This window comes from Macaca fascicularis, chromosome 1, assembly GCF_037993035.2.
Source record: "Macaca fascicularis isolate 582-1 chromosome 1, T2T-MFA8v1.1".
NCBI classification, from domain to species: Eukaryota; Metazoa; Chordata; class Mammalia; order Primates; family Cercopithecidae; genus Macaca; species Macaca fascicularis.
In genome coordinates, this window is record NC_088375.1 from 21128523 (window position 1) to 21153129 (window position 24607).

Here is a 24607-nt window from a genome sequence, read left to right on the forward strand (position 1 = left end):
CTCCAAAATAATCTCCTTTGGCTCCATGTCTCACATCCAGAACACAGTGATACAAGGAGTGGTCTCTCAAGGCCTTGGACAGCTCTGCCTCTGTGGCTCTGCAGGGTATACCCCCCACAGCTGCTTTCACAGGCTGGCATTGAGTGCCTGTGGTACTTTCAGGTGCACGGGGCAAGATGTCAGTGGATCTACCATTCTGGAGGCTAGAGGATGGTGGCCTTCTTCTCACAGCTCCACTAGGCAGTACCCCAGTGGGGACTCTGTGTGGGGACTCCAACCCCACATTTCCCTTCTGCATGGCCCTAGTAGAGGTTCTCCATGAGGGCTCTGCCCCCATAGCAGACTTCTGCCAGGACATCCAGGTATTTCCATACATCCTTTGAGATGTAGGAAGAGGCTCCCAAAGCTCAGCTCTTGTGTTCTGCGTACCCACAGGCCCAACACCACATGGGAGCTGCCAAAGTTTGGGGTTGGCACCCTCTGAAACATGGTCCAAGTTGTACCTTGGCCCATTTTAGTCATGACTGGAGGTGGAGCAGCTGGGATGCAGGGCACCAAGTCCTGAGACTGCACAGAGCAGCAGGGCTCTGGGCCTGGCCCATGAAACCATTTTTCCCTCCTAGACTTCTGGGTCTGTGATGGGAGGGGCTTCCATGAAGATCTCTGACATGCCCTGGAGACATTTTCCCATTTGTCTTGGCTATTAACATTTGGCTGCTGATTACGTAGCAGGCTTGAATTTCTCCCCAGAAAATGGGGTTTTCTTTTCTACTACATGGTTGGGTTGCAAATTTTCCTAACCTTTATGCTCTGCTACTTACGCCACAGCAGGCTTGAATATCTCCCCAGAAAATGGGGTTTTCTTTTCTACTGCATGGTTGGGCTGCACATTTTCCAAACCTTTATGCTCTGCTTCCCTTTTAAACATAAGTTCCAATTCAAACCATCTCTCTGTGAGCACATATAACTGCACACTTTCAGAAAAAAAAAACAGATCACGTCTTGAATGCTTTGCTGCTTAGAAATTTCTTCCTCCAGATACCCTAAATCATCTATTTCAAGTTTAAAGTTCCACAGATCTCTACGGCAGGGGCAAAACACTGCCAGACTCTTTGCTAAAGCATAGCAAGAGTCTTCTTTGCTCCAGGTTCCAATAAGCTCCTAATCTTCATCTGAGACCACCTCAGCCTGGACTTTATTGCCCATATCACTATTAGCATTTTGGTCAAAGTGATTCAACAAGTCTTTAAGAAGTTCCAAACTTTGCCACATTGTCCTATCTTCTTCTGAGCTGTCCAAACTTTTCCAATCTCTGCCTTTTACCTAGTTCCAAAGTCACTTCCACATTCTCGGGTATCTTTATAGCAGCACCCCAGTCTACCAGTACCAATTAACTGTATTAGTCTGTTCTCACACTGCTAATAAAAGAAATCTTTATTAGCAGGGGAGGTATTCAAACTGAAAAAGATGTTTAAGGCTTTCTTGACTGGCTGCCCTCCAAACTAAAAAACTAGGTTATAATTTATTCTAACTATTAACCTTTTCCTTTTGTTTTCATAAAAATGGCCTGGGTCATGGGATAATCCACCAACTCAGTTTCTGGATTGTGAAACTTCTTGGGAAAGTTTATACCCTTAAAATAATTATTTGATGTTATGACTATTATATTCCTCATTTAACAAGGTGGCTGATTTTAACCTGGTCAGAGAAGCTGGCATTAACCACTACACAATATTGGTTCCCAGATGAGTACATGCACATTGTTCTCTCTCCCTCTGGTCTTCCTCTCTCTTTCCAAGGTTCTTTATACTTTTTCTATCCTCTGTTTATCCCCACACCCAATGCCAAGTACTTGAATCCATCCTGAAGTGGAATCTTCAAAGGCATCAAGGTTTTAAGCAAATATCCTGGCTTCAGTCTGAGGGGTGACATCAGATTGATATTGTGAATCTTCCAGTGAGGCTTTGAAGTCTTAATTTCTTTAAAACATGGTATTTATTAGACCAAAACCCCTTACTCTTGCTAATATTGACTGCCTGTTATTATGCTGAATATCAATCTTTTTTTTTAATCAACTCTCTCTTTTCACAGAGATAGGCAGAGTACAGAAAAAGGAGTGACAGGAAAAAAAATTTATCCTGCTACAATATCTGATGGCAAGTTCTTGGGTTGGCATCTTAGTCTTATGATGCTTTAAAAAGTCCAATCTGAGATTTCTTATTAAAGTTCCAGTGAAGCCAACTTAAAAAGAGCCTTTATGGTTAATCACTACTCTTGCTATACTTACTTAAATAATCAGGACATGACAACAGTAGACTTATTTTGTAAACTAATTATTCTTACTGCAACTATCTTTGGCAGAAGTAGGGGTGGCTGTAGACAGAAAAATTATGTTCCAGTAGAAAACTATGGTACACCTGTTATTAGACTCTACTCCTGTTTATTGTCTCTGAGGTTTTGCTATCTACCTATAAACTTCAACTGACCCTGAATTCTTCTAATATTTGGCTAAGACTTTGCAAAACTCTTAAAACTAACATTTCAAATTTTCTTCCACCTTTCTGACATGGAATCACAAAAAACAAAGACTGCCCCTTTACTAAAGCCCTGTGAGCTAAAACTGGACTACTTGATATAAACTACAGATAAATCATCGTAACAGCTCATGTATGGACAACCTTCATGCTTGTTGCTGTGGGCCACTCAGCCATCACTGGAGGTATTCAAACTGCAAAAGATGCTTTAAGGCAAACATTTAGAAACTTTCTTGACTGTCTGCACTCCAAACTAAAAGACTAGGTTACAGTTTATTCTAACTATTAACCTTTTCCTTTTGTTTTCATAAAAAAGCCCTAGGTCATGGGATAATCTACCAACTCAGTTTCTGGATTGTGAAACTTCTCAGGAAAGTTTTAAACAGGAATATGGCAGTGCTCAAAGTACATTACCCCAAAATATGACTGTAGAAGAACAGAATATGTCACCCTAAATCTTTGACATATTATTTTGAATGAGTTATTTTGAGAAATACCAGACACAGAATCGGCCCTAAAAAGTTACTTTTTTAGAAAGAGAAATTTACATCTGTAAAAGAAAACTTTATTTGTAAGGGTCTTTCTCCCTGCATCAGGAAGAAAAGGACACTAAATCACTAATGACTCTTAAACAAAATGGAAAAGGTATTGACTTAAATTTGCATAATCATCCTTATCTGTTGCAGATGGTGACTATCTGGGGCCGGTGCCAGATGGGTGGTTAAAATAATTTACCAACACAATTGGAGGTAAAGAAAGGCAGATTTACTAGAGAAAGTAGGAAAACACATTGTAAGACAGCCGCGGGCAAATCAGCAAGAGAGGAGCTGACTACAAAGAGACAAAGGCTTGTTGGTGATTTTATAGCATAGTGCTTGTGCTGTGTGCTGAAGAGGGCTTTGTGCAACACAGATAACGGGTCAAGGTTGCAGTGAGCTAACTTGCATTTTTTGATCAACAGAGTCTGGTGATAGCTGGACACAGGAAGATTGTGAGTTATTTGTGTAGGAGAGCTATGTGTTCTGGACCACGAAGAAAGGCAGAGTTATAGCTTATCTGCTTTTTCTTTTTGCTTTCCCTTGGTCCCACCAGCCTGACTCCCTTTCCCTAATTAGGATTCCCCATTACCTTTGTTTAAGATACTTTTCCTAGTCATCTCCTCTGAGCTGGGTCTTTCCCTGCATCCTTCTTTCTTGTATCAAAAAACAATGGCATTTATCCTAAAGTTTAAACTTTCTTTGAGATTTGCTGCACAGATGAACTCATTTCTCTGGATCTTCTCCCATGTAACATGTAACATGAAGTATATATTTTAATAAACTTCTGCTTGTTGATTTGTCTTTTGTTACCAGGAATTGCAGTTAAGAACTACAGAGTACAGAGAAAATTAGTTTTTCTTCTCTACAAGAACAAGAAACAAAATGAAATATATTCCCAATGGTTTCACAAAACAATTAAATCATAACTAAATTTATAATGAACAAATTATTTTTGAAGACATTCATAATGATAAAGGTAATGTATTGTTTTATCTTTTTTTAATTTTTTGAGCTGGGAATTGTTGACTGCTAATGAAAGGACACAAAGATAGATGTGTACCCGCCCCCCACCCGCTACACCCTTGTTCTGCTCTCTAATCTTTGCACGTACCAGAGGTTTCGTAAGTTCTGTAAGTACATGTTTCTCTTTCTGAGGCCAGGTCACAAGGAATGTTTAAGTAAGATAGCCAGGTCACAAGGTGTGTTTAAGCAAGATAGCCATAAACTGGTCGTGCAACCTGATGCAATATAATTAACTGCCTTTGTGTAAAACTGCTCTTCCGCCTCAAGGGTTGTACTGAAATATCAGAAATGGCGGGAACCAATCATAGTTTGCCAAATCGCTTTGTTCAAACTCCAGCCAATCATACCTCTAATTTGTATAATGATTCTATGCCTACTTTCCTTAGACTATATAACATTGTTCGGAGCTCAGTAGGGGAGCTCTCCTGCCCGTCTCGTTTCACGAGCAAGTGAGAGCTCCAGGTTCGAACCTGTAATAAAGATCCTTGCTGCTTAGCTTTGACTCTGGACTCTGGTGGTCTTCCTCGGGGAATAAACGGTCTGGGCATAACAAATGGGGGCTCGTCCGGGATTTCCCCCAAGCCCACCAGACCCCCAAGTCAACGGATCTTAATCTGTAGGTAAGCCGGCTTTGTCACTGTCTCTGTCTTTGTCTCTGTCTGTCTCCCTGAAATTTCGCGAAATCCGTAATCTGTAATCTGTATTGGTCTGTTCTGTAAGTGGCACGGTCTTGGCGGACGCGCTAGAAGGCAGCCACTCGGGACTGGTGGGAGACGTTCCCCAGTGCCCATCTGGGGGCCTCCATCCTTGGTTGCCCCGTCTGACTCAGGTCGGAAGTCCGACACGCGCTCGCGAATGCTCATCGTTATTACTGTCTGTCCGTTATTGTTAAGTGTTAAGTGTAAGCCCAGAACGAAACATAAAACCTTTTCTTCCCCCTCCAGGACCGGACCTGTCGGATACTCCCCTCTGCTTCACACTCATTTTCGTCCCCCCTTCTCTTTGTAGGAGCAGTCCAAAGATGGGCAACAACCAGAGCACGCCGCTCTCACTCCTTGTTACCAATTTTAAGGATGTGAAGGCTCGGGGGCGTAACTTAAGCGTAGAACTAAAGAAGGGAAAGCTAGTTACTTTCTGCCGTGCGGAGTGGCCCTCTTTCGGCGTAGGGTGGCCCTCTGAAGGAACTTTCTGTCTCTCTATTATTACTAAGGTAAAAACTAAGATTTTCCTGCCAGGGCAGTCAGGACATCCTGATCAAATTCCTTATATTCTAGTGTGGCAGGATCTTGTGGAAAACCCACCACCCTGGATAACTCCATTCATCCTTGAGCCCTGCAAAGTCCTAGTAACGCGACCTACAAGACAAAAGACTCCCTCTGCTCCCTCGGCCCCTGTGCTGCCGGACAGCCAGGACCCCCTAACGTTAGAACCCACATTTCCCCCACCATATCAGCACCTTATCCCACAGGACCCAGTCCCCCAGGGTGGTGCTTCCGTAGAGGGAAACCGAGAAGCGGAAGCAGCCGAGAGTGAAAGTAACCTGGGGGGGCCGGCCGGCGGAACACGAGGCCGTGTACAGCGGGACCAAGCTTCCCGACTCCCTGACTCCACTGTAGCCCTGCCTCTCAGAGAAATAGGATCGCTCGATGATACCGGGCTCTCCCGTCTCATGTATTGGCCTTTTTCCACCAGTGATTTATACAATTGGAAGTCCCAAAATGCTCGGTTCTCAGATAATCCCAAAGATCTAACCTCGTTGTTAGACAGTGTCATGTTTACTCACCAGCCGACCTGGGATGACTGTCAACAGCTCCTCCGAATCCTGTTCACAATGGAGGAGCGGGAAAGAATCCAAGTTGAGGCCAGAAAACTGGTTCCAGGAGATGACGGCCAGCCAACTGCAAATCCTGACCTCATTAATGCGGCTTTCCCTTTGACCCGGCCCAGATGGGACTACAACACGGCAGAAGGTAGGGGACGACTGCTCATTTATCGCCAGACTCTAATGGCGGGTCTCCGGGCTGCAGCTCGCAAGCCCACCAATTTGGCTAAAGTATATTCTGTGTTACAAGGTAAGACAGAAAGCCCCGCTGTGTATTTAGAGAGATTAATGGAAGCCTTCAGACAGTTTACCCCTATGGACCCGGAAGCACCGGAAAATCAGGCAGCGGTAGTAATGTCCTTTGTAAACCAGGCAACACCAGATATTAAAAGAAAACTCCAGAAATTAGAAGGTTTAGAGGGAAAGCAGATTCAGGACCTCCTTCAGATGGCCCAGCGAGTTTATAATAATAGGGATACTCCAGAAGAAAAACAGTTCAAGGCAACCAAAGAAATGACCAAAGTCTTAGTAGCAGCTTTCCCCCAGGCAGGAAATGGCCAAAACAGAAAGCAGAAAAAGCAAGGCCCTAGGCAAGGATTAGAAAAAGATCAGTGTGCTTATTGCAAGGAACGTGGCCACTGGATTAAAGACTGCCCAAAGAAACGGAGACCAGCTAACCCTACCTCCGTACTCGTTACCCAAGACTCTGACTAGGGAGGACGGGGTTCGGACCCCCTCCCCGAACCCAGGGTAACTTTGCAAGTGGAGGGGTCCCCAGTTCGCTTCTTGGTCGATACTGGGGCGGAACGCTCAGTCCTAACCAAACCAATTGGAAAAATGTCTAAGAAAACATCCTGGGTGCACGGGGCCACAGGCATCAAAAAATACCCCTGGACAACCCAGAGGACTGTAGACTTAGGAACGGGAAAAGTCTCCCATTCCTTCCTAGTCATCCCAGGGAGCCCCTGCCCTCTACTAGGGAGGGACTTGCTGACAAAGATGGGGGCCCAAATCCACTTTGAGCCAGAAGGGCCCAAGATAACTGATTCCCAAAACAGGCCAATATCTATCCTGACTGTCACCTTAGAAGATGAGTACCGACTCCATCAAGAGCAAAAGCCCCCTGATCAGGGAATTGACTCTTGGCTCCAGCGTTTCCCTGAAGCGTGGGCAGAAACTGGGGGCTTGGGGCTAGCTAAACATCGACCTGCCATATTTGTGGAAGTTAAGCCAGGGACGGACCCCGTTCGGGTTCGGCAATATCCTATGCCCCTGGAGGCAAGAGAAGGAATTACGCCCCATATCCGCCGACTCCTAGACCAGGGAGTCCTACGGGCTTGCCACTCATCCTGGAATACTCCACTGTTACCTGTTCGTAAACCCAACAGTACGGACTACAGGCCAGTACAGGATTTAAGAGAAGTTAATAAAAGGGTCATGGACATACATCCCACTGTGCCCAATCCATACACCCTTCTGAGTGCCTTACATCCCAAAAAACAGTGGTATACCGTTCTTGATCTAAAAGACGCTTTCTTCAGCCTTCCTCTGGCTCCCAAAAGTCAAGAACTCTTTGCATTTCAATGGACGGATCCTGAGAGGGGCATCAACGGTCAGCTAACATGGACCAGACTGCCACAAGGGTTCAAGAACTCGCCAACTCTGTTCGATGAAGCCCTTCATGAAGATCTGGGTGAGTACCGGCGGCAACACCCTGAAATAACTCTTTTGCAATATGTTGATGATCTCTTAATAGCGGCCAGGTCCCCGGAAACTTGTGTTCGAGGGACTGAGGACCTCCTGAAGACTCTGGGGGAGCTAGGCTACCGAGCCTCAGCAACAAAGGCTCAGATCTGCAAGTCGGAGGTAACTTATCTGGGGTACCTATTAAAAGGGGGGCAACGCTGGCTAACCAAAGCCCGAAAGGAAACAGTCCTACGCATCCCTAGACCCCAGTCAACACGGCAAGTGAGAGAATTCCTGGGGTCGGCAGGGTTCTGTAGGTTATGGATACCCGGATTTGCTGAGTTAGCCAAGCCCCTATACCAGGCAACAAAGGAACGGCAGCCCTTCAATTGGACGGAAGAGGCTGAGCTGGCCTTTCAGCAAATCAAAACTGCCTTGTTATCAGCCCCCGCGCTGGGGCTCCCTGATGTCTCCAAACCCTTCCACTTATACGTGGATGAAAGTAAGGGTGTTGCAAAAGCCGTGTTAACACAGTACCTAGGCCCCTGGCAGAGGCCAGTTGCCTATTTGTCAAAAAAATTAGATTCAGTGGCTGCTGGCTGGCCACCCTGCCTCCGGATAATCGCGGCGACCGCCCTAATGGTCTGAGACGCTGATAAACTTATCATGGGGCAAGAGTTGCGCGTTATAACCCCGCATGCCATTGAAGGCGTCCTCCGGCAGCCGCCGGACCGATGGATGAGTAACGCCCGGCTCACCCACTATCAAGGACTGCTGTTAAACCCCCTCAGAATAACTTTTCTGCCCCCAACCTCTTTAAACCCTGCTTCACTGCTGCCAAATCCAGACTTGGACGCCCCGTCCCATGAGTGCACTGAGATACTGGCTCAGGTGCATGGGGTGCGGGAGGACCTGCAAGATCGTCCGCTCCCCGACACAGAACTCACCTGGTTCACTGATGGCAGCAGCTATGTCCACCAAGGCCAGCGGTATGCAGGAGCGGCTGTAACGTCAGAGACTGAGGTAATCTGGGCGGAACCCTTGCCTCCAGGGACATCGGCCCAAAGAGCCGAACTGATAGCCCTTACACAGGCCCTCACCCTAGGGGCAGAGAAAAAACTAACAGTATACACGGATAGCCGCTATGCTTTCGCTACTGCGCACATACATGGGGCCATCTACAGAGAAAGGGGACTATTAACAGCCGAAGGCAAAGAAATAAAAAACAAGCAAGAGATCCTAGCTCTATTAACTGCTTTGTGGAAACCAAAGAAATTGGCTATTGTACATTGCCCTGGGCATCAGAAACCAACTACGCCAATTGCTCGAGGCAACTTCTTAGCCGACCAAACCGCAAGGAGCATAGCAAAAGCTCCCAGTCAGCTCCTCGCGCTCCAGCTCCCCGATCCTGGCCCGCGAAATTTGCCATGTTTTCCCGACTATACCGAACAGGATCGCGAATGGATGAACACGCTTCCACTAAAACAGGTTAAGAATGGGTGGTGGACTGATATAAATGACCAAACCATCCTACCAGAAAAATTAGGACGGCAGGTGTTGGAACACATCCACCGGACAACCCACCTGGGTGCCCGGCGAATGATGGACTTAATCAGGCACGCCAAGTTTAGAATCAGGCGCATAGCTGAACTGGCCAGCGATGTCACAACAAATTGCAAAGCCTGCCAACTAAACAACGCTTGCCCCCAAACCCAGACCACCACAGGAATTAGGTGTAGAGGAACTAGGCCTGGTATCTATTGGGAAATAGACTTTACTGAGATAAAGCCTGGAAAATATGGGTATCAGTACTTACTTGTCTTTGTAGATACTTTTTCAGGATGGACAGAAGCGCTCCCAACTAAGAGAGAAACTGCTCAGGTTGTAGCAAAGAAAATTTTGGAAGAAATCCTCCCCAGGTATGGCTTTCCCGTCCAAATAGGGTCAGACAATGGACCAGCCTTCGTTGCTAAGGTAAGTCAGGATTTGGCTTCCATTCTGGGGGCAAATTGGAAATTACATTGTGCTTATAGGCCCCAAAGCTCAGGACAGGTAGAAAGGATGAATCGGACTCTGAAGGAGACCTTAACTAAATTGACCATGGAGACTGGCGCTAATTGGGTAGTACTTCTCCCCTACGCTCTGTTCCGGGCCCGAAATACCCCTTACAGACTGGGCCTCACACCATATGAAATCATGTATGGCAGACCCCCACCCCTGGTCCCCAGTCTAAAAGATGACTTACTCAAACCTGAAACTGAAAATGTCTCTGAGCTCCTGTTCTCCTTACAAGCCTTACAGAAAATTCACCAGGAAATTTGGCCCAGACTACGAGAACTGTACGAGGCAGGACCTCCGCCGACGCCTCATCCGTTCCAGCCGGGAGACTGGGTCCTAGTCAAGTGCCACCGGCAAGAAACTCTTCAACCCAGGTGGAAAGGACCACTGCAAGTACTCCTGACTACTCCCACCGCTCTCAAAGTAGAAGGCATCGCTTCGTGGATCCACTACACACACGTCAAACCAGTGGACCCAACATCCGACCTTCTCGAGCCGTCTGGAGCACCGGTTACATGGACTGTAGACAAAGCTAAGAACAATCCCTTAAAGCTAACCCTGCGCCGTCATCCCCATAGCCGTAACCATGTCTAGCTTACCTATGCTTTTATGCCTTATGCATCTGACTCTCCTCACTGCTGCGCCATCTAATCCCTATGTCTGGAGGTTCTGGCTCTATGAAAACAAAACTCACCCCGGGGAAACCCCCCAAGCGGGTAAACTGCTAGCTAGCACAGACTGCCCCCCCTCAGGGTGTAATACTATAGTTTACCTCAATTTCACTAGGTTCCAGATTGCCCAACCAGCAACACCCATGATCTGTTTTGAATATGATCAAACTGAATATAATTGTAAAAATTATTGGTGGCACCAGAGTGCAGGTTGCCCATATAGCTACTGTAAGACGCACTCTGTCCGATACTGGAGAGAACGACAAGGGTGGTATTTTTACAAAACTGAGTCTCCCGTCACTTACACTTGGATAATTAGAGACCCATGGGACTCTCGGTGGACAACCCCACAACATGGGGGAGTATATTACTCATCAACTAGTACCTGGCCCAGTAGCCATTTATATCTGTGGAGAAGTCTAGTCCAGATTCAACCCTTCAACAAATCCACAGGCAAGAAACCAAGTTATCACAAGACTTGCAGCCCTTCTCCTGGCTAACTCTATTACGGGAAGGGCTAGCATTCGCCAGCCTCACTGGTTTAGGCGACCTGTCCTCTTGCTTTATGTGTGCAACCCTAGGAAGACCACCATTAACGGCTGTTCCTCTATCCTCCCCTCCCACAAACTATACAGGTTTTAACTCATCGATAGTCACGATACCCGATGTAGCCCTGTACCGTGACCCATACCAAGAGAAATACCCCTATTGTTATTCAGCATTTAGCAACAGCCTCTGCAACCAATCGGCTACATACCCTAATAGTCCCATATATGCTCCCCCTGGTGTGTTCTTCTGGTGTAATATGACTCTGTTAAAAACTCTGTCCAAAAGCATCTCTGACGGACAGTTGTGTATCCCTGTTACCCTAGTTCCCCGACTGACACTGCTAACCCCGGCAGAGTTCATAGGCTGGGCAGGGACCGCCCCAACTAAAACTGCGCGACATAGACGAGCAGTTTTTCTACCACTAATTGCCGGAATATCCTTAACCACCTCTGTCGTCGCAGCGGGGTTAGCAGGAGGGGCCCTACAACACTCCATGATAGAAAACGACAAGCTGTTACAACAGTTCTCTGTTGCTATGGAAGACTCCGCCTATTCCCTAGCCTCCCTTCAGCGGCAGCTCACCTCCCTAGCACAGGTCACCCTTCAAAACCGCAGAGCCTTAGACTTACTCACGGCTGAGAAAGGAGGTACCTGTATGTTCCTCAAAGAAGAATGCTGTTTCTATATAAATGAGTCAGGGTTAGTTGAGGAAAGAGTCCAACGCCTACACGAACTAAGCTTAGAAATGAAAAAGCAACAATTCACTACAGCCACTAACAATTGGTGGAGCTCTTCAATGTTTTCCCTTCTGGCACCCCTTTTAGGCCCCCTAATGTCTTTACTACTTCTATTCACTATAGGCCCCTGTGTGGTAAATAAAATTTTACAATTTGTCAGAGAAAGGTTTGATACCATCCAACTAATGGTCCTCCGTAGCCATCACCAGCCTCTCCTGCACCCAGAAAGTGAGGCTATATTATAAGACTCTGGAAATCCAAGATTGGACATCCAGTTACTTATGAGAAGGGAGAAATGAAAGGACACAAAGATAGATGTGTACCCGCCCCCCACCCGCTACACCCTTGTTCTGCTCTCTAATCTTTGCACGTACCAGAGGTTTCGTAAGTTCTGTAAGTACATGTTTCTCTTTCTGAGGCCAGGTCACAAGGAATGTTTAAGTAAGATAGCCAGGTCACAAGGTGTGTTTAAGCAAGATAGCCATAAACTGGTCGTGCAACCTGATGCAATATAATTAACTGCCTTTGTGTAAAACTGCTCTTCCGCCTCAAGGGTTGTACTGAAATATCAGAAATGGCGGGAACCAATCATAGTTTGCCAAATCGCTTTGTTCAAACTCCAGCCAATCATACCTCTAATTTGTATAATGATCCTATGCCTACTTTCCTTAGACTATATAACATTGTTCGGAGCTCAGTAGGGGAGCTCTCCTGCCCGTCTCGTTTCACGAGCAAGTGAGAGCTCCAGGTTCGAACCTGTAATAAAGATCCTTGCTGCTTAGCTTTGACTCTGGACTCTGGTGGTCTTCTTCGGGGAATAAACGGTCTGGGCATAACACTAAGTCATTAGGAAATATCTCCAAGACTGATTTTGTTTGAAAACTGTTGACTTGTTTCTCTGAAAGAAAAGTACAGCCACTATTGTTTACTATTGATAGGTTTGTAGAACTTTTCATTCTTTCATTTCCTTTTTGTTTAACAAATATTTATTTGAACACTAACAATACACAAGGCAAAATGCAAGGGATGGAGGGAAAACAGGACATAGAAATATGAAATATGTATTTTATATATATATATGTGCATATCACTTCATTTGGAGTGATAGAGTGAGAGGACATATGCGTGTATATAAATAAAGATAACTAATGATATAAAACAACAAGTAAAATTCCAAATTACTCTTATAATTATGTAGGGGAGAGAAAATTTTCTATCCTCTGAAGGTTCAATAATTGAATCTACGAAATAAACTGACAGTAGACAGTTTAGTAGGAGAAAAGCTATTTTAATTACACATAGGAGTCCCACAAAGTAGAGGACTTGAAGAGGGGCCAGATGATAGAAGTTTTTATAGAATCCCGAGCTAAAGAAAGACGTAGGGGTTGGTGGTTTATGGGCGGTGGTGTCTCTACAAGTTGCAGGGGAGTAAGAGGAGGGAATGCATGGAGAACAAAGGTTGTCTTGTTATACAGATAACATCTCTCAGGTAATAAACATTGTCTCCAAGGATCTCATCGGAAGAAGAGGTGATGGATAGTTTGTGACAAAGTCTTTCTGGAGGGTGGTGTCTCCTGTGAATTAATCTTCCTTCACTGATGAGACTCCCAGGGAGGATACCTATGATAATTGTGTTACTTTTTGGAGGCTCTATCTTCAGGCACTTAAGGGAGTTCAGAGAGAGCCCTTTCCTGTATTTGCTGTTTCCCAAGTGCCCTTAGTTTAAATAATTAGCATACCAAAATGGTACATTTTCAGGTTTTCTGAGCCCCAACAACTGCTACTATGCAGGTTAAGTAGATAATTACCTTGAAGCTGCTGGAAGAAAAAAAAAATCCATGCTTGCCTTTAGAGAACAATCAAATTTCTGTGATAGAAGCATATATATGAGAGGATGGCCATTTGTGTTTCTTGCAATCCTGCCTCTTAAATTCAAACACTGTTTCATGGGAATTGTTTAGCCAGTAGTATGTTGGGGGTAGGCACCACAGAGATGAGAAAAGGAGCTGAATAGTATAGACATGTGAAACATGCAATTTAAGTAGGCAGTGCAGTTTTACAACCTTATAAGAACAAATTATATTATACAGGAGGAGTAAATTTGAGCAACAGTTCAGTGTTTAAAATGTTAGTCTTCTGTCCTTTATTGCTGTTTTTTATATATTAGGAGGAAAAGCCTGTGGAGAAGCCAGTTGAGGAATGATAATCTAAGTGCCTATCTTGTACTTGCTTGTCTTTTCCAAATTTGGAGGGCTTCAGCCATACCACAGAAGAATAACAATGAAAAACTCAGGGAGTCCATTGAAGACAAATGGAGGTGGCCTTTGGCAAGGACTTTGGGTTTTGCCTTGGTTCTGCCACCATCAGCTAAATATATTGTGAAGGTCCCTTAATGTCTGAATCTGAGCTGCCTCGTTTGTAAAATGAAGCTAATAATGTCAACACAGGGTTATTACTGTAATAAACAATTGAGAAACAAGTGAAAATGCTTTGAAAAGCTGGAAACACAGTATATGTGAAGGTACTGCTGCTTTGTATTGATGACAACTCAAAAACAAACACTGGGATATTTCCTCACGGAGGGAAACTATCTATGAGTCATGGAGATAAAACATTCTGAGAAATGATAGTTTAAATTATCTGTTTTCTAATAGCCAGTACTACAGTTTCTGAGGAAAAAAATCATTTCGATCAAGTAAATATTATTCTTTCCTGATTGAAAGACAAGAATATACAGTTTTCTTTCACCAATGGTGCCTCTAGTGTTTTGTCACAATTTTTCTCTGCAATTATTCTGAGAATATTTTGGAGAGGTAGCACAAATCAACCTTTCTAAAATGACTCATGTGTGTTTTCTTTTAAAAAGGAGCACACATTACCACAGGGTATTAGGTCCTACTTTCAACTTTATAGCTTTCAATGTTTGCTTCATCTATCATTTATATTTATCGTTAACTTTCATGTTTCCCGAGGTAAACAGTGAAATTCTGTCTTTTCTAGAGGCAGAAAGATGAGCAGGAAAGAGGGGATCACTCTGATATATCATTCCTGACGTGTGAATGATGTTAGTGAATCCCATGATGGCCTAAGGCTTGGAGAAAAGATGAGATAGAGGGCAGTGGTCTTGTGATTCTCACCTCAGTCTCACTGGGATGGGAGAGTGTCCTCTTGCAGGTGGAGGTCACCACAACAAATGAGAGCTAAGTTCTAAAGCAGCCTAATCTTCTCATTGTTCCCAGACATCAAGCCCAAGATGTTTCTGTTCTGAATATGATTGATTGTGTTTCTATCTTCGGTAATTTAGCTTCCTTCACTTTCTCCATCTTACTTTAAATTCAAAATGTCTCTCAGTGCACAAGTACTAACCAGGTTATCAAGTCCTAAACCAAATCACTTGATAAAAATGTGTGATATGCCTGACCATTTGCTCTTCTTTCATGTTGCAGTCTTAATTTTCTAGCAGCTCTTTTAAGACTGAAGGTACTCCAATAGTTAACAAGTGATAGCTGTAATTGGCCTAAAGAGGATTCATGAGTCTCATGGGAGATTCTGCTTGGCGAAGGGGAAGGTCACCTTCATCTAATCTGAAATAAATTTGAGAGTCTCACAAACATGAATCCAGAATATTAACAAAAACAAAGAAAGAAGCACTGCCAAAAATGTTACCCAAGCAAATCACTCAAGGGCTAGTCTTCTGGGACTGATAAAATCACGTACATTTGCTTAAAGCCTGTAGGAATCCTACTGTGTCACAGCTGTGCACTTACCAAGTTTATTGACTCCGAATACGAAGTATGAGAATAAACCTAAGATACAGCTCACGTTGTGCTGTGCATAGGAATAAGTTTGAAAGCAGGCTATAGGCCTGGTATGGGAAGACAAGGGAATGAGTAGTTCTTCAGCTGCAAATCTATTTTAGATACTCAGCAACGAGGTTGAGGAGAAAATATATGAATAAAGGCAGGTACTGGTGATAATTCATTTTTGAAAGAAAAATGCCAAAATAGGGAGGTGTTATCTATAAACACATAATTTCAGCAATGGTGGTTATTTCAGCCTTTGACACGGCACAGGACACTTTGGTAACCGTTCCTCTAGGTGCTATGTCAGAGAACAAATGTATCATCAATCATTGTGGCCTATTTTAATGGACAAAGACACAACTGAGATGGAGGAAAAAATCAGAATTCTAGAGAAAAAAATCAGAAACAAGGGCAATTATTCAGAATGAGTCTTTTTTTTTTTTTTTTTTGAGACAGGGTCTTGCTCAGTCACTGAGGCTGGAGTGCAGTGGCACCATCTTAGCTCACTGCAGCCCAGGCCTCTTGGGTTCAAGTGGTTGTGCCACTTCAGCTTCCTGAGTAGCTGGAACTACAGGTGCATGCCACCACACCCAGTTAAGTTTTGTACTTTTTGTAGTGATAGGGTTTCACCATGTTGTCCAGGCTGGTCTCAAACTCCTGAGCTCAACTGATCCTCCCATCTTGGCCTCCCAAAGTGCTGGGATTAAAGGCGTGAGACACCACGCCAGGCCCAGAATAAGTCTTTATAAAGAAAAAAAAAAAATGAGCCTATTACTGCTCAATTCTCCCCTTCACTCTGGCTTTCATGGGCCATGAGCCCCCTGCTTTGTTATTCCTTTAAGTACACAGGATTCGTGAGACTCCCTGGTTCACCTGCTGACCTAAATTCTATACTATTTGGTCAGGCTGTAAATAATTAAATAGAAATTCTTGCTTTCACTTCATAATTATCGAAAGATACCCCAGCTTTTCCCAGGGTTCCTGGTTTAACCATGTGATATACCAATTAGGAAGAAAATCTTGCTTTCTCTAGTATTGAAGAAACCAATTTAAAGTAAGTATTTGGACCAAATTTTCCAAATACTGGCTTCTTAATTTTTCCTTTTTTTTTTTTTAAGTTCAGATAGATATGTTGTTTTTTACTTTAAGAAAAAGATTTTTTTCATAAAAATAAAAATATTTTGAAAAAAATTTTTTTAATCTCTTGGGAGCATCTTCACCTGCTACAATAAAATAAGATACTCTGAAGACTAGAGGAGAATAAGTAATAAGTAAATAATAACTCATGTGGCAATTAGTACTTAGTGAGCTCCTAATATATGCCAGGTATACAGTGGTACTTATAACTTCCAAGCATAATGAGAGCATTTGTAGTCTTTTGTATATGCAAGGAACTGAGTTTCAGATAGGAAATAACTTACAATCATACAGAAGGAAAATGTAGATTTGAACCCAGAATCTTTTCATACCTAAGCTTGTGATTTTCCCACTTACCTATATTTCCTTTTCACCTAATATGTTTCTTAAGCTATGTGTTAAAAACTACACTTCCAAGTTTTTCTTGGAAGTGATTCATTTGGGATGATTCTTTACACCCTCCCTTGTCGCTATTGGCATGCAGTGTCACCCTGGATCAAAAACCTTCAAGCATCAAATCAAATGCCTTTGCTTATTCAGATTTCTAGCCTTCATCCCTCCTACCTCTGGCTCCCTTGGTATGCCCCTGCCTTCCCTTTCTAATATTTTCTGCTTTAATTTCCCTTTACCCAATCAAGCCACAGTCAAACCAAATGATTAGCTCTCCTCTCTTCCTCTGTGCTTTCCCATCTCCATGCTTTTACTCAAGCCGTTCACTCTACTGGAAATGACCTTACCTCTTCCTCACACCACATTCAGAAGCCTTGATCCTGCCATCTTTCTCAGCCCAGCTCAAGTTCTTCTCTTGCTTTTGTAGCTGGAAGTAATTTGTCCCTCCTGCAAAACCTTTATAGCACTCTCTAAGGGTATTTCTCATGAACTCATTTTGTAATATCATTATTAATATTTGACTCTCATTTGCCCCTCTAGACTGAGTGAAGGATCTATGACTGATACACCATTTTGTCTTCCACAGAGCGTAGCTTCTGTATTGAAGCTAACATAGATGTAAGAATGCTATATTTTGAAAGAACACATAGTTAAACTTTAATTTCAAATGGAGAACAAATAAATTTTAAGTATATTTGGATATTTTTACATATTCAAATATATGAAACATACTTACATTAAAAATCTTCATTCTTTATGTGAAATTCAAATTTAACTAGGTGTCCCATATTTTATCTAGCAATCCTCCCAACAAACCCTTATCAAGTAGTTTTTAAATAAGTGAATTGCATCTCAGTGGTTCAAATCTGTGACTACGGTATCATTAGCACTGACTGAAGTAACTTCAAATAGTCGTAAATTAAGATAGCTTTGAAAAGAATCATAGTGGTAATTTAGTCCAATCTTCTAGTTTTTGGATTATTTTTTTAAAAAGAGATCTTGCAGAGACTTGCTCCAAATTACACAACTAGCACTCAATTACACACATTGCATTAAAATTGGAACTTAAAAATACAAAGTAGAATCATCAAAACTTCAAAGAGCTACAAGGATGAAGAGAACTTCTGTATACTTGAACTGTACTTCTGTATTTGCTCATTCACTCATTTGAGGCTGGCATTAGCAGCTCTATCAGCCCTTGTTTTACTGGTATACAATCAGGGGTTCCCAACCCCCTAGCTGCAGACAGGTACTGGTCTGTGGCCTGTTAGGAACCAGGCCACACAGCAGGAAGTGAGTGGCGGTCAGTGAGCATTACCACCTGCCTGAGCTCTGCCTCCCATCAGATCAGCCGCATGTTTGATTCTCATAGGAGTGTGAACCCTATTGTGAACTGCTCATGTGAGGGATCTAGATTGCACACTACTAATGAGAATCTAATTAATGCCTGATGATCTGAGGTGGAACAGTTTCATCCTGAAACCAACCCCCTACACATCCAACGCCCCTAACAAAAACTCCTGCTCCACCATCCCATCCCGTGGAAAAACTGTCTTCCAAAAAAGAGTCCCCGGTGCCAAAAAGGTTGGAGACCGCTGGTCTACGTGTCTCTCTATACATTTGTACACATTGTTTCAAAGCATAAAGTCTTTTTTTTTTTTTTGAGACGGAGTCTCGCTCTGTCGCCCAGGCTGGAGTGCAGTGACCCGATCTCAGCTCACTGCAAGCTCCGACTCCCGGGTTCACGCCATTCTCCTCCCTCAGCCTCCGGAGTAGCTGGGACTACAGGCGCCCGCCACCACGCCCGGCTAATATTTTGTATTTTTTAGTAGAGACGGGGTTTCACCGTGTTAGCCAGGATGGTCTTGATCTCCTGACCTCGTGATCCGCCCATCTCGGCCTCTCAAAGTGCTGGGATTACAGGCTTGAGCCACCGCGCCCGGCCTCAAAGCATAAGGTCTTGAGAGTCAGTGACTGTCCTATCTGGTCACTGATTAATCTTGCCTGGTTAATGAAATGTGATTATAAAAGGACACCCGAGATATATTCACAGAACCAGAGAAGACATAAGTAAAATGATCTAGGTCATAATTTTTATTTCCTGCCCTTCTGGCAGCAATTTTCTTCCCTAAATCGCTGGTACTTCTCCTTAGGATACTCAGGGGATCCTGCCTGCCCGGCTTCTTTCCTTGCAAGGCATTCTCTCTGTGGCACTTCTTCCTTTCATCAGAACTTTCCTGTCCTGCTCTTATCTGCTCACCAGGTGGAAAAACAGGTCAAGAAACTAATCTGAGCAAAGGTGTTAAAGGCTGATATGGATTTAATAGGTTTAATATGCATCTCCTCTAAGAAGCAGGTCAAATGTCATACTTTCTGTGAAGACTACTCATTTCCAAGGATGCCAACTGCTTCCTCCTGGGAGCTACCACCACACTTCTGTCAACCTTCTAGTATAGTACTTCTCTGGCTGAAGTTTAATTCGCTGTATATTAATATGCACACACAATGTCTTCTTCATATTTATACTGCCAACACCTACTATAGCATCTACTTCATAATTGGCAATCAATATATATTTGTTAAATAAGTGTTTTGTTAATTTGATTTAAACAGGGGATCCCGAGATGTTTAACAGCCAATACAATGATTCTTTAATGATTACCAGCGCCACATGTTGGGAATAGTCAGTAAAGAAGTTCTTAAGGTCTTGCTCTAACAAGTAGTCTTCAGTTATGTGTAGCATTTCAACACTGAAGATGTCTTCCAGTAATAGCATTATTATTGGTTCGAGAGTGTTTATAAGACAGGGCGTTATATAACTTGAAGTACTTGGTTTCTTCCAATTATTGTCTCCAACCATGCTATCTTAAACTTTTCTCTCTCATTTTCTTTAATGCCATCCTGGACAGACCATATAACTTTCTGGTTACTTTTAATAATTAAAATATAGATTTGTCCGGTTTAAAATAGAAGGGGAGAAGGTAAAGTATAGCACGCTCTTTCACTCCTCCCTTCCCTCTTTCCAGGTCTGTTTCTCTGAAGTTAGGGGCAGGAAGGAGGAACAGAAAAATCATAGGTCATCTTACAAAACCATCCATATACTAGACTGGGATATAAAGCTTTTCTGGAATGATCCTGGTTTGGAATTTTGGAATGGCTGTGTGCTGTCCTGGTGGCTTCTGTTGGTTTGGTGTCCTCACTTTCAGAAGTCCTCACTCTCAGAAGTGTCTAGTTGTCCTAAAAGTACTAGCCCTCCATCCCTGCTGCAATCTTTTTTTCAGTGTAGGGGTTCCCTCTCTTTGCCCTGTGGCTGTATGAGCTGCTCTAGAGATTCTGCACCCCACCCCGACCACTGTATCTTTTCACACAGAGCTTCAGAAAAGATTGGTTCTCTTCCAAGTAGTCTTTACTTTGGTGGCTTGCAGCCCTACAAATACAGCCTACACTACTAAGCTTTCTGCCTGCAGAACATCTAAATGAGAAGTAAATACTTTTCCCCATGTTTGTAAACACACTCTTCCCCTAAATTCCTTGGTAAGCTCTCCTAAGGATTCTCTCTTCATGCTCCACTGTGCTCCAATGGGAGCTCTACAGTGAACCTGCAGGTTCTACAGATCAGAAAGGAACAAGAAGACAGACACTCCCTTTTGTAGGCATCTCTATCTACCATGATTCTCTTGTAGCACATTCCCTTCACTTGACTATCCTCTTAGCCAACTCTTCTTAAGTAGGGTCACTAGTCCTCAGCTGGTCAGCTGGGAGTACTGCCCCAAAACTGTGCTCCAGGGTACACCTTCTGCTGCTGGTATACAGCTACCTTCAGACCTGCTATGGAGTGTATAGCACAGATTATTAAAAGTTGGCTATACATCTGTTTCTTTCTTTTTTAAATCTTTTTTATGGCTATACATCTTAAACATGTTCACTATTAGAAAACTATCATGTTATCTGAAAACTCAGGGCTTGGGCACATTTTAATCATTTCTAAACTGCTATTCCATTATTCTTATTTCAATTTTATCTTGTATATTCACTACATGCACAGCTTTAGAATTCACATTGTCAGTCCTGGGTAAATGAGGATAATCCTCTATGTGTTGTTGACTGAAACCTTACCTTCCTCTGTGAGAGATCTGAAGTGTCACCGATTCAATTAACTTTCTCCTTTTTCCCTCTGAAGATATCCAGACAGTGCTTTTTAAGAGCTCTGTTTCTAAGAAAAATAAAATGAATCACATGTACTCAGCATGTTGCACTAAAAGAGCATTGGTAATACAAAAATAAGTAATTAGTACTCAGTTTTCAAAGGAGGTAAAAATCCAGGAATTGCATTTTGTTCTGAGGCAAGCTGGTATATTTGTCCCGGTTTGAGCCCTCAGGCTATTTATATAGATCCTGCCCAGGAAGGCTTCTGGCTCATGATGCTGTGAACCATGTTTTATGGGTTGAATTGTGCCCTCCAAAAGAGATATGTTGAAATCCTAATCCCCAACACTTCAGAATGTGATCTTATTTGTAAATAGGGTCTTTGTAGAGGAAATCAAGTTAAACTGAGGTCACTAGGGTGGGTCTTACCCTAATAAAATATGATCAATGTCCTTATTAAAAAACAGAAATTTGGATATACAAATACACACAAGAATGCCATGTGAAGATAAGTACCACAAACTAGGTAGCTTAAACAACAGAAATTCATTGTCTCACAGTCCTGGAGCCTAGAAGTACTAGATCAAGATATTAGCAAGGTTGATGCCTTCTGAGGGCTGTGAGGATGAATCTGTTCCATGCCTCTGCCTGGCTTCTGGTGGTTTGCTGGCAAATCTTTGGCATTCCTTGGCTTGTAGATGCACCACTCCAATATCCTTTGTTATGGCAGCCCTAGCAAACCGATGCATTATACCTTACTTCGAATCTCCCAATTTCTGAATTATATATATTCTGAATATATAAAAAGAGCTCACCTCCCACTTGGGAACAACTCCTGTAAGAGGTGTGGCTGAAACACAGGGAAGAGCTACTGAGATTCTGATATGGGATAAGGTTCCTCAAAGCATGGTTTTCCTGCCCTTAGATCTCTAGCTGCTATCTCTCTCTACCACATCCCTTTTCTAAGTCAAAGAGATGACAATGTCAAGTAAAAACTGATTCTAGTAGATTCTCTGCTTATTTTCTTCTCTGAAATGAAACAATTTTCTTCCACATAAATCTAGGAGCCTACATTGGCAAGTGGTAAAATAGTGGGAGAACTTAATAATGTCTTCTCAATTTTATGTGTGACATGAAAGTGAGAACTTTTTTTTTTTTTTTAACAGAAAGGATATATCAAATCATGTGAAAAAGTCCATCATTTTACTAAGTAGGAAATCAATACCCAAACGATTTCTAGTCCATTAATTCTTCCACTGGGTCCCATGCGGGTTAAGGATGGGAGAAGCAGAAGCCTGGGGATTAGGAAAGTACTGTACTTCTGCAACTTAATAGCAAGTGAGATAACTTTGGTTTCAAGAGTAATAAAAAAAAAAAAAGAAAAAGAAAGAAAGAAAGAAAAGGAGCTTTAGTAACACATGATTGGTTCAGTGATGAGATCTGCGGCCAAAAGCAATGTCTAGTACATGAATCAGAAACTCTTTACACTACCCATCACTGAAGTACAACGGAATTTCAAAGGAAGGAAAAGAAGTAAATTAATAATTATTGACCACCTTCATTGTAACACTAGTTTATATCCATTATCTCATTTAACCTTCACCACAGCAGCCTTATTAGTAACCATATTTTATAGAAGAATAAACTGAGACTTAAAGATGTTTAGAAACCTTATCCAGGAAACAATGACCAGTAACTGGCAGAAATGAGATAGAAACTTATATCTGTATCAGCCTGCTAGGATAGCAGTTGTTCTTAACTCCGTGAAGCATCTGCATCCTAATCACTTGCAGAACTACTTTAAAGTGTGAGTTTAAAGTTCCTAAACCCAGAGATCCTGATTCAGTTGGTCTGTGGGTGGGGTCCAAAAATTTGAGTTTCAAACAAGTTCAGCAACACACTTAATTTTTACACAAGTCAGCAGTGTGCTACATTTAAAAAAGTTATTCTTTGAAAATGATTCTCAAGTGATTCTTAATCTTTTACATATTAGTTCAGATTAGTCACTATACCATAGAAACTGTGCCACTCTAAAATAGAACGAAAGTAACCCCTCCCCATTTCAGTGTTTACCAGGATATTGTGTGACACAATGAGTATTTAATAAGCTCCGACTATGAGATTATTTGAATGAGTACAAGGAAAAGTTAGACATTGACACAGGATTGACAATGTTGTACTTTGACAAATAGAAACATTTAAAAATTATCATCTATTATAATCATCTAGAAAAAGAGATAACTTGACACAAAAAATATAGGAAGGGTATAATATTAAACTGTTTTATAAACCAAATAAATTTAGTTTTATAAAAAAACTTACTTCACTGTCCTTATTTTTCTCATTTAAATTAACAAAACTTCATCAGGAACCAAAACGGGTCAACGTCTTGAGCCATGTCAATAGTTCACTGTCATGAGAATACACAGTCCAAAGACTCAGTCTTTGACTTTAAAGGTATTGCAATTTAATTAAGACACTCAAATTTACATGCATGAAATGACTCAAAACCAATATAAAATAGTATATAATTATGTATAGGCATACCTCAGAGATATTGTAGGTTCAGTTCCACACCATTGCAATAAAGTGAGTATCACAAAAAAGGGAATGACACAAATTTTTTGGTTTCTTAGTGCACATAAACAGTTATGTCTACACTATAGTCTGTTAAATGTGCAATAACATTATGTTTAAAAATATACAAATCCTAATTTAAAAATACTTTATTGCTAAAAAATGCTAATGCTCATGAGTCTTTAGTGAGTGATAATCTTTTGCTTATAGAGGGTCTTGCCTTGGTATTGATGACTACTGACTGACTGATCAGGGTGGTGGTCGATATGCCGGGTGCAGTGGCTCATGCCTGTAATCCCAGCACTTTGGGAGGCTGAGGCAGGAGGACTGCTTGAGCTGGGGAGACAGAGGTCACAGTGAGCTATGGTGGTGCCCCTGCACTCCCACTTGGGTGACAAAATAAAAGCAGGGGCTGGTGGTTGCTGAAGGTTTAGGTGGCTGCAGCAATTTCTTAAAATAAGACAACAAATGAAGTTGGCCACATCAATTGACTTTTCCTTTCATGGAAGATTTCTCTGTAGAATGTAATGGTATTTGATAGCATTTTACCTATAGAACATCTTACAAAATTGGAGTCAGTAGTCTCAAACCCTGCCACTGCTTTATGAACAAAGTTTTGTAATATTCTAAATCCTTTGCTGTCATTTCAACAATGTAACAATGTTCAGAGAATCTTTACCAGCAATACATTCCATCTAAGGAAACCTTTTTTTTCTTGCTTATCCACAAGAAGCAACTCCTCATCCACTCAAGTTTTATTCTAATATTGCAGCAATTGAGTCATATATTCAGGTGCCACTTCTAATTCTAGTTCTCTTGCTATTTCCATCACATCTTCAGGTACTTCCTCTACTAAAGTCTTGAAGTCATTCATAAGGCTTGGAATTAACTTCTTCCAAATTTCTATTATGATAAATTGACATTTTGACCTCCTC

General features: G+C 42.4%; 1 protein-coding gene across 2 annotated transcripts in view; it reads right to left on the bottom strand.

Annotated features, from left to right (window-relative positions):
- Nucleotides 1-24607, bottom strand: part of LOC135972020 (uncharacterized) — a 54616-nt gene that overhangs the window by 17501 nt on the left and 12508 nt on the right. The window contains exon 2 of one of the 2 annotated variants that reach the window (XM_074000558.1): nucleotides 21066-21162. The gene's annotated coding sequence lies outside the window, so the exon portion shown is untranslated. Of the gene's footprint in view, nucleotides 1-21026; nucleotides 21163-24607 lie in introns of those variants that run through there. The other variant, XM_074000631.1, reaches the window with a different exon arrangement.